At 40.6% G+C, this 14538-nt stretch overlaps 1 protein-coding gene across 6 annotated transcripts in view; it reads right to left on the minus strand.

Annotated features, from left to right (window-relative positions):
• The window catches only part of LOC131105249 (RNA-binding motif, single-stranded-interacting protein 3-like), a 166447-nt gene that overhangs the window by 48063 nt on the left and 103846 nt on the right, over positions 1-14538 (minus strand). The gene's annotated exons all lie outside the window — the stretch shown is intronic.

Below are 14538 nucleotides of genomic sequence, written 5' to 3' on the forward strand. Positions count from 1 at the left end.
TAGTGTCAAAACTGTTGTACAGGCTTTTAGCAGGCTTGCCTATGCATTCATATGAATTCATATATGAAATCATATTCATATGTCCACTGAGGGGTGGAATGACAATTGAAGTATTAATAGAAACGGTTCTCACAAAGTTGGAAGCACAGAATGGGAAGAAAATACAGATATCTTGTTATGGTGAAGAACGCTGTACCAGTAGTCCCAAACTTTTAACAGTCTCGTAACCCTTGAGACATTGACCCGAATCGTATTAGGCTCCTCTTATTACGAGCCAATATTCTTCCTCGCAGCTTATTTCCACAGGACAAGTGTCAAGCAAGTCAAGAATAAATCCCCGACCTCGCCGCCCAAGGTGTCTGGTCTTCAACATAAACAAGAACCTAGCACTGCCTACTCTAGCAGATTAAAAGCTGGGCTGCTAAAATGACTCACATCCCACCTCCTCCATCTCCCTGCTCTCTATTTCCCTTTCACTGAACCATTCCTTAATTGTCTGTCTCAGAACGTTTTATTGCAAAAATGCAATAAAGCAGTAGGCCTGTTGTGCTTGCGGGATTAAGACTGAGGAAGCACTCTGTCGGATCAGGGGAGAAAACATTTAAATACGTTTTTGGAGACAAACATAATTCATTGTTTTCTACTTCTTTTGACCTGCAAAATGGCACGAGGCTTGCTCGCAGGCAAATTGAAGAGAAAATGAAGTTATAACAAAGGAAAGAAATAGGCAGGAAATACCAAAATGTGAAGAGAAGTTCACAGGAGCAGTACTCTACGTTTATGCTCGGGGCGTTGCAGTGATGAAAACGTGTTTGATTCTGGTTTGTCGTAATTATTCTGCATCTATGAACCTCTTTTTGGTAAAAAAAAAAAAATGCTAGTAGAGATGTATAACGTAAAAAACAACAACATTTTAATCATACGCGGTTGAAGCCTCCAACCTGGGTCCAGCGTGAAGGCTGGTCCAGTATGGTCCAAGGTCCAAGGTTTGACCTCCTTCTGCGGCCCCAACCATGAATTGAAGTTTACGCCTCAATAAAAGACCCATTTCATCAACTCTGTTTTCTCCACATCTGTCAAGCTGTAATTGAACAATCAAGGTCAAATATGTGAAGGTCAAGCTGTTGTGTATACAGAATGTGTGGCTGGTTCGGTGTAGAATCAAAACCCGAGTCATCCAAATTGACAAACCTCTGCCAAGGCTGGCAAGGCCGCCAATCCTAATCTATTTCACGTTTTGACTTGAGGAAATTTATAAAACCACAGACTGGTGGAACATAAATCTGAAGCCATATGTCGGGGAATTATTATTATCATTATTTTTATTTATTTTTTTTACAAATTTGACAGTTGAATTTAGGGATCGGCATACAATGTCCACATTTCACATTTATTTGACTATAGATTGAATCGATATATATATATACTGTATATCAACAGATTTCATGACTTGTTACCAATATGCAGATTGATTAATAATTCATAGACTGATTAATTCCTAACTTATAAGAGAGTGAAGTCCAATGCACTTTGGTGAACATAAACCAAGGAATTGAGGTTTACTGCATATATTGAAGTAGTGTACACGATATATATGCAACACAGATTAAAAAAAAAGTGCGATAATAAAGATTTTAATCTGGAAAAACACGATCATGATCTATTTCAAATGAATAGAAAAAGAAGAGTTACTCCACAGTTGATGATTTTGCCCATCTGTAAAGGACGCCCCGAGCCTATTTTTGCTGTCGGAACAGTCATCTACAAATATTCGAGCATTCCTACTCTACTGCGCAAATTGAGTCACTGAACTTAAAATGTATGAATTTAGTATGTATTATTGGACTTATCAATCACTATAAAAATGTAATGGGTTCCTACCGAGGCCAAGGTGTATATCTGATAAAGTGTTTGTGCAAATCTATATGCTGTAGGTTTCTGTGCAATCTCGCAAGCAGCTAGAGTACGGAGCAAATCTCATAAACTCCCTGGAAGAAATATTAAACACAATATGAAATTCAGTATGAATTCCCACCACAGTTCTGAACAGTTATTATTCACGGAGTGAAATATTCCCTGTTTTTATGGCTGCTTGCAAAACTGCCATTAATACTTGGCAATGGCTCCTCTCTTTGCTATGAAATATATTCACATGTATTCATTTTTTTTCCAACCTAGTGGTTAGGAGCCAAGGGGTTAACATTTCTCAAGGACACAAACTTGCATTTATGGAGGTGATAAATCTTAGTTATTTTTCTTCAATACATACTCTGTGGGGTCTCCAAAGTACAAACCTCAGATCTTTGCTTATACCAAAATGTTCGGAAAATCGTATTTCATAAAAATAACAACCCTTTTAATTCCTCAAGGGGAAAATATTTTTTACAGCTTCCTTTTTAGACATGCTACATACACAGCAGTCAGAAATCCACATACTCTCCACTCTATGCTTACATTATTATAATGCACCATGTCCAAGGTCAAAAAACATGTTTTAGAGCTTTGTTAGATTGAATAACTTACTCGCTGTGCGTACATAACAAGTAGCTTTTCTGTTGTCTTTGAGACTCCAAGGCTTTTAAACACTTTATCCCAGTCATAAAAACGTCTCGGAATATGTTATTTACTGGATCACAAACTTGTGCGTGTCCATAGATGCATGATGTGTGCTTTGCACTTCCAACGGATACAGCTTCATCCCAATCAATGCATTTGTCCTACAGACGTAAAGCTTGAAAGCCATGGCCTGTTGCCATGGTTATCTCTGTTCGAGACCAGAGGGATTAACCTCCCGGGGAGGGCTTGAGAGAACGGAGGAGACATGAAGGAAGCATGTGAGAGGAGCGAAACAAGGGCAAACCAAAAGGAAAAAAAAAATACTGTGGGTTTGAATAAATCAATAGATACATAAAATATGGTTTGTTTTGGCATGTCTTGCTTTGCTTTGGATCTACGCGCTACGCTGGTGACATGCGCTCACCGGCCACATCATTAGGTACACCTGCATCTATTGAGATCTAATACATGAGCTAAGCTGAGGACCGTTATCTTTGGAAAGGCGACACTTTGGCAAATACAACTGAAAAAATAAACACCTTTATAAAAGATTTCGAGGTTTTTTTTGCTGGAGTTAGCTGCACTGGTTGAGCCTCTTTAACGTATAAAAACCTGCTTCACGAGAATATGTCTCTACACACAAATGTGATTATAAATAACACGTAGTTGAATTTGTAAGTGTATGTTGTCTGGTTAAAGATCTCAAAGAAACATTCAATGCAACAACGTGTTCTGTAAGTAAGTTAATTTAACTTGCATAAGAAACCTTGTAAACTGCCAGCTTTGCATCGGAAGGTCTTTTTTTTCAAGACAGTTTTTTTCACGCCCTGCAGGCTCTCTGACCATTTGTGTTGTGTGTTACTGTGGTGCTTCCATGAGAGAACATAGGGTTTTTCTCAGCATCTTTGGGTGTTGGGACGCAGCAGGGCCGGCTGACAGCTTGGCGGTTCAAGGTTATTTACTTGGGCAAAAAAGGGAAAGCAGCCTGAGTCAGCAAATAAACTTGAACACACACAAGGTCAAACTTAAACATCTAACTACGTTATCGCTTCTACCTTCGCAGAAGCTCACAGATGTTTCATTGCCAACGCACACATACACAGACCAGACGCGTACCAAAAAGCGAAACTAAGTCATTGCTGGAAAACTATTGACAAAACATCTAATTAGCATTATATCCTCGAACCAAGGGCATCTCATGACCGCACGCTCTAAAATTATCTCCTCATTCTACCTGAAAATAAATCTTCTTGTACAAAGTCATTAGGCTGCAACAGTGTTGTCCAAAGTGCGGCCCAGGGGCCATTTGTTGGCACACAGTGGAACTATTCCAACTATGGAATGGATTGAGTAAGGAAATCAAACAATGCGAGAAACAATACAAGCAGTTGATGTTTGCTAAATACAAGGATGAAGAGTCTTGAACCAGTCATGATGTGCTATATATATCACTATATTGACACGCACTATGGTACCCGTTATGGCATTGGATGCTCATATTACCTCATACTTCGGTACGTGACAAAAATAAAATGAAAAAAAAAAAAAAACGTAAACTATATTAGGAAAGCAGGAAGTGAACAAAAGTACCAGATGGAGGGGTAGGATTTAGTAAGCTCTGCTTCTTCCTACTCCTTTTGGACATGTGGAACTGTGAACTGCTTATGTGTTGCATTCAATTGTAATCTGATGCATGTTCAAATGAAATAAAACTATTACCATTACAGTTTCCTGTAAATTTCCTGCATTTTAATTTCAAAATTATTTACAAATAAAAATAAATCTGTGAAGACAATGGTGCACCACATGGGTGGTCGGGTTTTTCCACCCCCCCTATAGAGTATTACAACATGAATGAAAGTGTCAGGCAACTGCAATCGGTCAGCTGACCAGCATGAATGGAAGAAGACTCCAGCTGAAGTCAGAGGGACCCCCTCCAAGATGAAGACGTAGCGTAAGGAAGTGTGACTGCAAGAGGAAACACTAAGACAAAAAGCAGAGTGAAGAGAGACGACAGACCGACGGCTGCTCGAGGGGAAAAAGCCTCATTGGTTTTCAGCAAGCATGTGCAGACTCAGGAATACTAAAAGGTTACAGCATTTGATTTGTGGCGTCCAACTCTGAAAGCTCTCTCTCTCTTTGGCGTCTGCTGTCCACCAAGTTTGATCGATGGCTGAATTATGCCATCGGATTGTGAATCTAGCCGACTCCGCTGTCTGCCAGTGACAAACAACAAACACGCTTGGTCACCAATAACAATGAGAGATGTGAGGACCGAGCACCCAGTTGGAATACATCACTCAGCGGTGTCACCGGAAAAGGGGCCATTTTTGTCAGCCTCACCTATAAGCATGACTGCACTCGGTATTCATTCGGCGATAATGCATGGATAATACCGCAGTACTCGTTCCTTCCTCAAAACCTCTTCATCTTATGAGCATTTATTTCCCTCTCATATCCGCTCATTCTCCGTGTTCACTCTGCAATTCCTGCTTCTCGGAGTTCAAGCCGCATGCCCACTCCATGTTCCCTCCCTCGCTCCGGCTGCCCACTCCCTCCCTGTAGCTAGCCTTCCCTCCCTCGCTTCAAGCAGCCCACTCAAAGGCTAATTCCACAGAGGAAGAAAATGTAAGGGGGGCACTTTATGATGTTTTCCAGTTAGTGCTATCCCGGCTCCATCAAACCAACACCACCCCCATGCTCACTCGGCTGCCTACTCCAGTCCTCCTCTGTTCACGGCGATATTTCTCTCATTCTCTTTCCTTTGTTGTTCCCCTGAGGACAATTCTGAGGTGATACTCATTCACAATGAGGCCCTCAATAGTGGGAAAATATATCACTTTTGTATGAAAAAAAAAACTCTCAAAGGTAACCTAAAGCCTAGCTGTCCTATTTTCACATTAAATAAGCGCATCTTTTGTCATGCTTTTGACTAGTGTGAATATGTAATACAAAAACAGTCAATTCATAGATTTACTATTGGAGTGGAACCTTCACCTGTGATTGGACAAGCAAAATATGGTTGCAAAGAATATTCAGACCAGCGGCGGCTGCTGGTTTTTGGATCAGGGGCAGCTCATCGGGGTCTGGCATACATTTAAAGAGAGTCCGGATTTGATCAGCGGTGTAGCGCATCAACAGTGACCTTTCCCCGACTTCGTACCGTGAACCCAGTTGTGGTCTGTTTTTGATGTTGAGGTAGGTTCAGCTCGTTGGCGGGCTCGGAAAAGGAAAGCGTCATGGCTCCTCAAAACAAAATGGATTCTAAAGGGTAAAACATTTGCATCACAAAAACATTTGATATGTCAAAGTCAGATGTCACGATCGCATAAACGCATATTCCTTTGAGAAGAAAAATGCTTTCTTTATCTGGTCCCAACAATTACCTGGACTACTTACCTCCAAAACCAAAATCTGATCAGAACCCTGATCACGGGACAAAGTTCACGTCAAAAAATTGGAACTATCTTTTTTTAATATGATTTTAGCACGATTATCTGCAGTCATTGAATCTGGAAAAACTAGCGAGCTACTCCTCCCTTAACGCTGATGTGACTGAATGGACAAACAAAACTCATATTTCATGTACAAGGTGAAAGAAATACCTTTAGAACTGAACTCAACCGCCACTCACTCACTCTGGCTGCTGTCAGTCAAAATCGAGGACCACCCTGTCCTGTAAAGAGCGAATCTACACAACCTAGACCTTGGACTCAACACTTCAGTCTGCCTGTGATGTCATTTCCAGCTTTAATACGGGATTTGTACTTATATATTTATATACTATATATATTAATATCGTGTTAGACCACAGCGAGTCATGGATCAATAATCAGGACAAGATTAAAGGTATGTAAGATATAAATCCATCTTCTTATCGATAAGCAGATGGAATTCCATTATGGTGGGTGGACGTCCTCCTATGGTTCATAGTTAGGGAACACTTTGGGTGTGAGACCTATCAACCTGAAGAGTTGGTTGTATTTTATTCAAATTAAAATTGTGAATTAATTTACCAGTGAATGTTGTTTACTGGTTTGTTTTATATTCATAATTCATTTATACCTGATTCCATGACAAAAAACAAAGCTGCAGATCCAGTATGCAGATGTTTATTTCAGTCAGACTGGATGAATGTTGGGTTAAAAAGTCACTGAATTGTTTAGCGTCAATTTGGGGGACAATAAACATTTCAAAACGCACCTGCACGGTTTTGTGATTCAGTGATAATTTGTTTGTCCAGTCAAAATATGTTTTCATTGTTTTAACACTGTTTTGTTTTTGAGCGAGGATCCAAACCTGTTGCTACCTAGCAACTGGTCCATGACCCCACAGTGGGGGTCCTTTGTGTTCCTACACATCTTCAATGTTATGTTGGAAGAAGAGTCTTGAACCAGTCATGATGTGCTATATATATCACTATATTGACAGTTACTATGGTACCCATTATGGCATTGGATGCTCATATCACCTCGTACCGAAGTACGAGGTACATTATTAAAAAAAAACAAAAAACAAACCTTAAACTATATTATGGAAAGCAGGAAGTGAACAAATGTAACAGTTACTGATTGTAAAAGTACCAGATGGAGGGGTAGTATTTAGCTTCTTCCTACTCCTTTTGGACATGTGGAACTGGGAACTGATTATGGGATGGACTCAATTGTAATCTGATGCATGTTCAAATGAAAACAATTACATTTTTTAAAAATTATTTAAAAGATAAAAATAATTTTAAAAAAAGCTATATTTAAAAAAAATATAATTTTTTAAAAAATGTATTTAAAAAAATACAAAAATGTATTTAAAAAACTAAAATAATTAATAAAAAAAATACAAAAAATAATTAAATGAAGAAATAAATAACTTCAATTATATTAGGAAAGCAGGAAGTGAACAAATGTAACAGTTAGTGATTGTAAAAGTACCAGATGGAGGGGTAGGATTTAATAAGCTTTGCTTCTTCCTACTCCTTTTGGACATGTGGAACTGGGAACTGATTATGGGATGCACTCAATTGGAATCTGATGCATGTTCAAATGAAATAAAACCATTACCATTACCAATACCATTACCATTACCATTATCATGTTTCCAGCTTTGCCTCCCACTGCTTACTGTACATCTCAGTACCCTACTTTACAGTACGGTATTTTTAATCTTTGTTATGCTATCCTTGCTAGTTCAACCTTATGCTGTTATTACCCCTCTGGCTCATCACGCCGCCTCCCTTCTTTTGTTCCTTTTTCCTTCATCATTTTCAGGTCACAGTGCATTTTTGTATTTGCTTCAAGCATCGTTGTTTTCCGCATTTTGGGGACGTCCTGCATGCTCATCAATGGTCGCTTTGCAAGTTATCTCTGCATCTGGGATCCAACCTTAAACTAAGAGTTAGAAGATAAGCACATCCATATTTTACAGAGGTAAATCAAATATTTGCTTTGAAGAAGAGCTTTATGAATTAATATCAAGGTGTTGTTCCTTATCATGCTGTATCTTACACCAAATACAGTACTGTGAAAAGTACATCGCTATAAATGACAACTACGGTGTTAGTAGCTCTTCCAAGAGATGTTTGCTTTCCGATAGGGAGCATCATCATTCCACGACCATCACCCGTACCTTCTCTTACTCTTGCCTCAATTCTGCTGTCAGGGATGGTGCGTATTTTGGTATCCAAGTAGAAACACGACTGCGGTGGGGAATTTGGTTGCTGGGCATTCAGTGGGCCAGACATATTTGACAGCCAGTATCACAAACAAAACAATAATTATAGAGAATATGTGCCATGGTGGGGTTTTGAACCAGGGTTGTTAGCGGTAATAGACTGTTAGGGATACATTAATATAATAATCTAATGGAACAAACACTGCAATTTAAGTCTTAAATGTAGGTCAGTGCTTCTGGTCATGGTTAGGTCAGCAGTGAAGGCCTTCCTGGAGCTGACTGCAATTATTACCGTAATACTGACCAAACATACAATCCAAATATAAAAATGTAGTTTAATACACACTTTAGTGAGACTGAATCCGTACGGCACCAGGACAAATGATGACGGTTTGTTGATATTTAGTCATTAGCCACGATGCTGAGCCACATTCATCAGACAAACACACATTGTTCATCTTCGTTGTGTTCGCTCTGCATCTCACACTCCTCTGCCACGCATCTTCCCTTTTCTTTTCTCACTTATCCACTTAACTCCTCTATCCTTCCTGCCGTGCGCATGCGCACGTGCGCACGCACGGGCACCGACACAAGCCATGGGCTGGTAATGCAGGGTTAATAAGATTGGAGAGCAGCTGATGGCTGTGCACTTTCAGGCCAAATTACATTTAATTCAATTGGGTCTCACTCACTTGCCCCCCCCAGCCCCCCCACACTCGTCTCCTCGCTCTCTTCCCTCAACTCATTGTCTTCATCTGCTTCACAGACACACACGTACAGCCCTACTTTTATTTTACAGCTGTACGCCATATTGTCCTTGACCACGTCTCTGTCCTTTCCTTCCTTTTGCTAAATGGGATTAATCACTTGCACTTTAGAGTGTAAACACCTAAAAGCAAACCTTAAACGCTTAAATGAATGGATGGATATATGGACGGGCGGATAGAGGGCGTACTAGGAAAGGAGAGAATCACACTAAACACATGCACACGCACACATTGGATACATCAGTCGCAGTCAAAGGAACATTGGGCATCTGTGTTGTATCACACTCAGCCACTGGACAGAGATGGACTGGAACTCGAGTCTGGGCTGAGGCGACCGTTCAATCAAGCCTGACAAATGGCAGCCATGTAACAAAGTTCACTTTGTGTGTGTGTGTAGATGTGTGTGTAGATGTGTGTGTAGATGTGTGTGTGTGTAGATGTGTGTCATATAATGTAGACCGTAGACAGCCCTCCCCCTCGCTCGCCTTCACTCAAGCCTGTAACTAATGACTCTGGAGGAGGTGCTGCAGCACCTGGTGTGGAACACACGCAGACAGACAGGAGGTAAAAGAAGAAGAAAGGAATCGGTGGCAGAAGGTGCCAAGGACGAAGCGGTAGTGGAAAAAAAGAGAGAGAGAAGAAGGGAAGAGGAACGGGAGAGAGGTGTGAAGTGTCACTGTCAGGGGTAGCAGTTCTCATTAGCATAATGACCTTGGCCCTTTGCAACGGTTATTACAGTACACACACACACACACACACACACACACACGGATGCTGAATGTGCTTTGTTTACAAAGCAACGACGTGCACACAAAAGACAAGACATCCACCTGCACAAATAAATAATAAATAACACTAACTCTAATGGCCGTCTCCACCAAGCTCTGCATGGTCTATTCTGAAGGATCACTACAGTTCTACAGATCTTACTACATAACGGGGGTCTCGGACTGAATGTACCTGGGAGGTTGCTGGAGGTAGAGTCTGTGTGAGGCTGTTTTAACTGTTCAGTAAAAAAGGTTTCAAATATTCAAAAAGTGATCCAATCCTGTCAATCATTATCAATAAGAGCCGACATGAATGGGTCATCACAACATGAAGAACCTACATAGCCGACGCCCTGCTGCCGGAGATCTGATCAGTGTTTCCCTTTCACGCAGCATCCTGGCATTGCTTCTGGCTCCCCAGCATGCCTTGCTACACTTTTGTAGAAAGTCGCTAAAGTTATATAGTAGTTATTTATTATTCCTAATAGTAGTATTTGCCCAGTGCGTGTTTACTACATGTAGTTAGTGGTCTGTCCTATAATTACTTAAACAAATACTGAAAGACAAGTTATACAGGAAGTAGTATTATGGTCACTCGGCTCAGTAAATGGTTGGAGACATGATGTTGAATTACATGACCTTTAACATCGCACAGAGGCTAGCTGCTAAGGCAACAGAGCCGAGCAGACGTGTCACGGCTGAGATCGTGCGAAAAAAAGATTACCCTCTCTTTTAGTGTGGAAGTGGTGTTTGGCTTCTTTGTCTTTCTTTGTCCTTTGTCCGTCTTCCCCACACCGTTTGAAACACTTGAATTGAAGCACAATTTACAATAAGTGAATTGGAGAGGTGAACTAGTTAGCTCGCTAGCTTGCTATGCTAGCAGTGGCTGTATGTTATGTCCCTGTTGTGATCCTGTAATCTGCGTAATGTGATGTAAACAACGTAAACACAATGTAAATAAAGGGCGTAAAAGTGACTATTGGGGTGCTATATCATATCTAGAGAGCTCTAATAATGTTTAAACTTGTGTTTATAATGTCATAAAGAGTTTTTCTATAATCTTAACTACAAAAATATCTGGAACCAATTTGGAGAGCCATGCTGAATGCTGAGCTGACTGTCCAGATTTTATTTTGGTGGAAAGCACTCACGACTCCCATCCCGAAGGCCCTGTGTTCAAGCCCAGATTGGCTGAAAGAGGCAGGTTACATAGGGAGCCACAAAATATGGCATTTGGAGCCCATGGGACGCAAGTTTGAGACCTCTTCCTTCGATTTACACTTCTGAAGGTGGTACATGATAAAGCGGGTTCCAACGCAACGAGTTTTAATTTACACAGAAGCTAATCTGCTCCATGGAGTGCGTACAGAATGTAATATCCAGCTAACACACAGCGATCAAAGGTAATCATCTAATAGGAGTTTGATCCTGTATTATTTTTCGTTACATAGTTTAGATGCACCCATTGTACACCGAGAAGGCAGGATGCCATCTATAAATATTTTATAGACACAGCGTGTTGTGAATCTAATAAAGTTAGCTTTTCAATCCATGTGGGCCAAGATACAGTCGTACCCTCACCAATCTATCGTAATTGTCGTAATCAAAGCCCGCCATGTCAGCTGCAGTACGAAAAAAGACGAGTTGAAATGGCTTAAAGTCCTTCGACAACGTGGTAGCCGTGCCATGACAAAGTGAGAATTGAGAGAGGAAAACTAAGCGTGAGTAAAGAGGCAGGAGAGACGGGGGTGCAGCTGTGGCATCTTTCAGGTCAACAGTAATTACCAAGAAGACCGAGGAAGTGAGTGCACCGCACACACACACACACACACACACACACACACACACACACACACACACACACACACACACAATGTTTTTACACTCTTGACTGGCCCAATTTTACTTGTCTTACCTATTTGTAACCCAAACCATGAGCCTATCAGAAGGCCGTCTCCAGGGTTTAATGGATGAGGGGGGGGGGGTTTGACAACAAAAACACTAATAAACACACCAACACTCTAATCTTGCTTAAACTGTTTTCTAATTAATCCGTGGATAATGCCAGGATGCCACCGCAATCACGGTTAACTCGGTTGAACAGGAACCCACTCAATCAGGAAATGTAAAGCTGCTTTCTAGCCTCCACGTGGATCCTCGGCGTATGATTCCAGCCTCTCGGGGAGGATCTACCACCCACGACCACGGCATGACAAAGCTGGAACGTCTTCTCTGTTTCATGTTTCCAGTCAATCAAGTTGAATCCGGATCATGTGGACGTCTAGTCGGGACGTACAAAGCCACTGCAAAATTTTGCCTCTCCGATGAATTCTCCTGGTGGTTTGTTCCACTTTATTGGTGTGACGCAGCCTGAAGCGTATTTTCACAGGTTTTGGTCTATTTTGTTGTGTTGTATGGCCGTTACTTAAGTGAATGTGCTTTGGGTTATGAGAGCTGCCAAACAATGGCTGACCTGAAGTTCATTATATGTGTACGCGTGCTGTGTGGACACCAAGGGGGGGGGTGCGGGGGTGGGGGTGTGTGATGCTGATGCTGAAGCTGCAGCTGCGGCTCAGCTAATGCGTTGCTTTTGCAGCGTTGGTGATGGAGCCATTGAAAATGGTCTCGGGAGAACCGGAACTGCATCGTCGTCACGCTGTGTCGAATATTTCTAAGGCCAGGTGTCCTTCCCGGGGGGGGGGGGGGGGCGTGTCAAAACTGCTTTTTGGAACTGCAATTATTACCATGATCATCATATTTAATTGTTTCAGAAGGGGCAGGTTGGTAGTCAATGCGGTCAACAAATCTGCCTCAGTAAGATTATTAGTAGAAAAATGAATGAATATTTCTTTAAGAGATTTTTCTTGACAAAACTTGCCAATGAGAATCATCGGAATTAAAATAATGTCTACAATAGTAGAGTTTGAGCCGTTGTTTAATTGGAGCACATTTTTAGAGTTTTATATCCACCATTTTCTCAAAGCGCTTATGAAATCAGGTTGGAAGTACAACCCAACTTCCCCCTTTGCGAAAAGTTAGCCAGGATGTCAGAAACTGTGTTCATAATTGGTTGACGAAACAGTACAAAGTCTGCGTAATTTCATTTCACTTCAGCCTTCCATCCCCCCGGAAAAGCTCAATCTCAGGGGAACGGATGACTCTTCTCTTCTTAATAACAGCTAAACACATCAATGCTGCTCTTCCAAATGACCCCCCCAGCCATTAGGAAGAAAGTAGAAGATAGAAGTCTAATGAAAAGGGGTGTAATAGAACAGCAACGTGGCTCAGAGGCTTGCTGCTGTTTAATTCTTCTGGATGCTCCTAATGCCTGAAGACTGCTTCATTTTAATTGCACTCCTCGCACAAATCTAAGAGGAAGAATGCTGTGATACAGCTTTAATGAATGTGAAAGCCAGACAGCCTCGTCAGATTGTTGCACACCACTGGCAGCCAGGCAGGCGTGCACACACACACACACACACACACACACACAGCAAAGTAACGTTTGCGTTGTTTGCGGTCTTTGATAGAAGCCGGAGAGATGTTTGAGTGACCTGCTGATACTGTATAATGATGAGATACATGATAAGCACGCATATTCCACTTTTATGTGCTCTATCTGCACCAAACGTAACCTCATTGGTATGCACACATTTCTCCACAATGCGCCATGAAAACAGACATAATCAGGACAAAACATACAGTAAAACAAAAAAAAAAACATGGATGACAAAAATACCGTGGTAACGAATACATTTCATTAATGCCGTTAAAGTGTCGTAGCGTCGTTAAAGCATGGGCATCATGTCAAGACACATTTCTGGGTTGACGGCAGATGTCGTATTCCCACAGTAGCGTAGTCATCTGCTCTTTAAAAACTTGATTCTGACTTGAACACATCAACAACTGTATGTATCTCCAACTCACAAACACTCCTTTTCTCGAGGTGCATTCACTGACACCCCAAAAATCCAAACTAAATCAGAACTGAATAAACATGAATATTCTTTTCGCTCATGAATGTAACTCTTACTGCAGAAGTACAATGTGCTGCATTTAAGTATGCTCGGAAATCAAAACCATGAAGTTAAGCGGTGTCTTTGAATGCAACCCTTCATGGTTCATAATAAAGTGGGACCACATCAGATGAGATGTTCTGCTACTCTTAAAGAGGCCAACATCAGACCAATACACTTTCAGACGTCTTCTTTCGGTTTGATTTAAATGTAATAAATGTTACATTGTTACAATGTTACATGTTTAAATATTGTTACAAATATTGTTAAATATTGTTACATGTTACAATATTCAAAAATGGCATATTTCCCACATATCAGTGGCAAATGGTGATTAATCATGATTAATTCATTTGAAAACTGTGATTGATTTGATTAAAATTGTAAATAATTTGACAGCCCTTAAAACTGGCATGATAAATATGGCATATTTCCCACATATCAGTGGCAAATGGTGATTAATCATGATTAATTCATTTGAAAACTGTGATTGATTTGATTAAAATTGTAAATAATTTGACAGCCCTTAAAACTGGCATGATAAAAATGGCATATTTCCCACATATCAGTGGCAAATGGTGATTAATCATGATTAATTCATTTGAAAACTGTGATTGATTTGATTAAAATTGTAAATAATTTGACAGCCCTTAAAACTGGCATGATGAAAATGGCATATTTCCCACATATCAGTGGCAAATGGTGATTAATCATGATTAATTCATTTGAAAACTGTGATTGATTTGATTAAAATTGTAAATAATT

This window comes from Doryrhamphus excisus, chromosome 17, assembly GCF_030265055.1.
Source record: "Doryrhamphus excisus isolate RoL2022-K1 chromosome 17, RoL_Dexc_1.0, whole genome shotgun sequence".
NCBI classification, from domain to species: Eukaryota; Metazoa; Chordata; class Actinopteri; order Syngnathiformes; family Syngnathidae; genus Doryrhamphus; species Doryrhamphus excisus.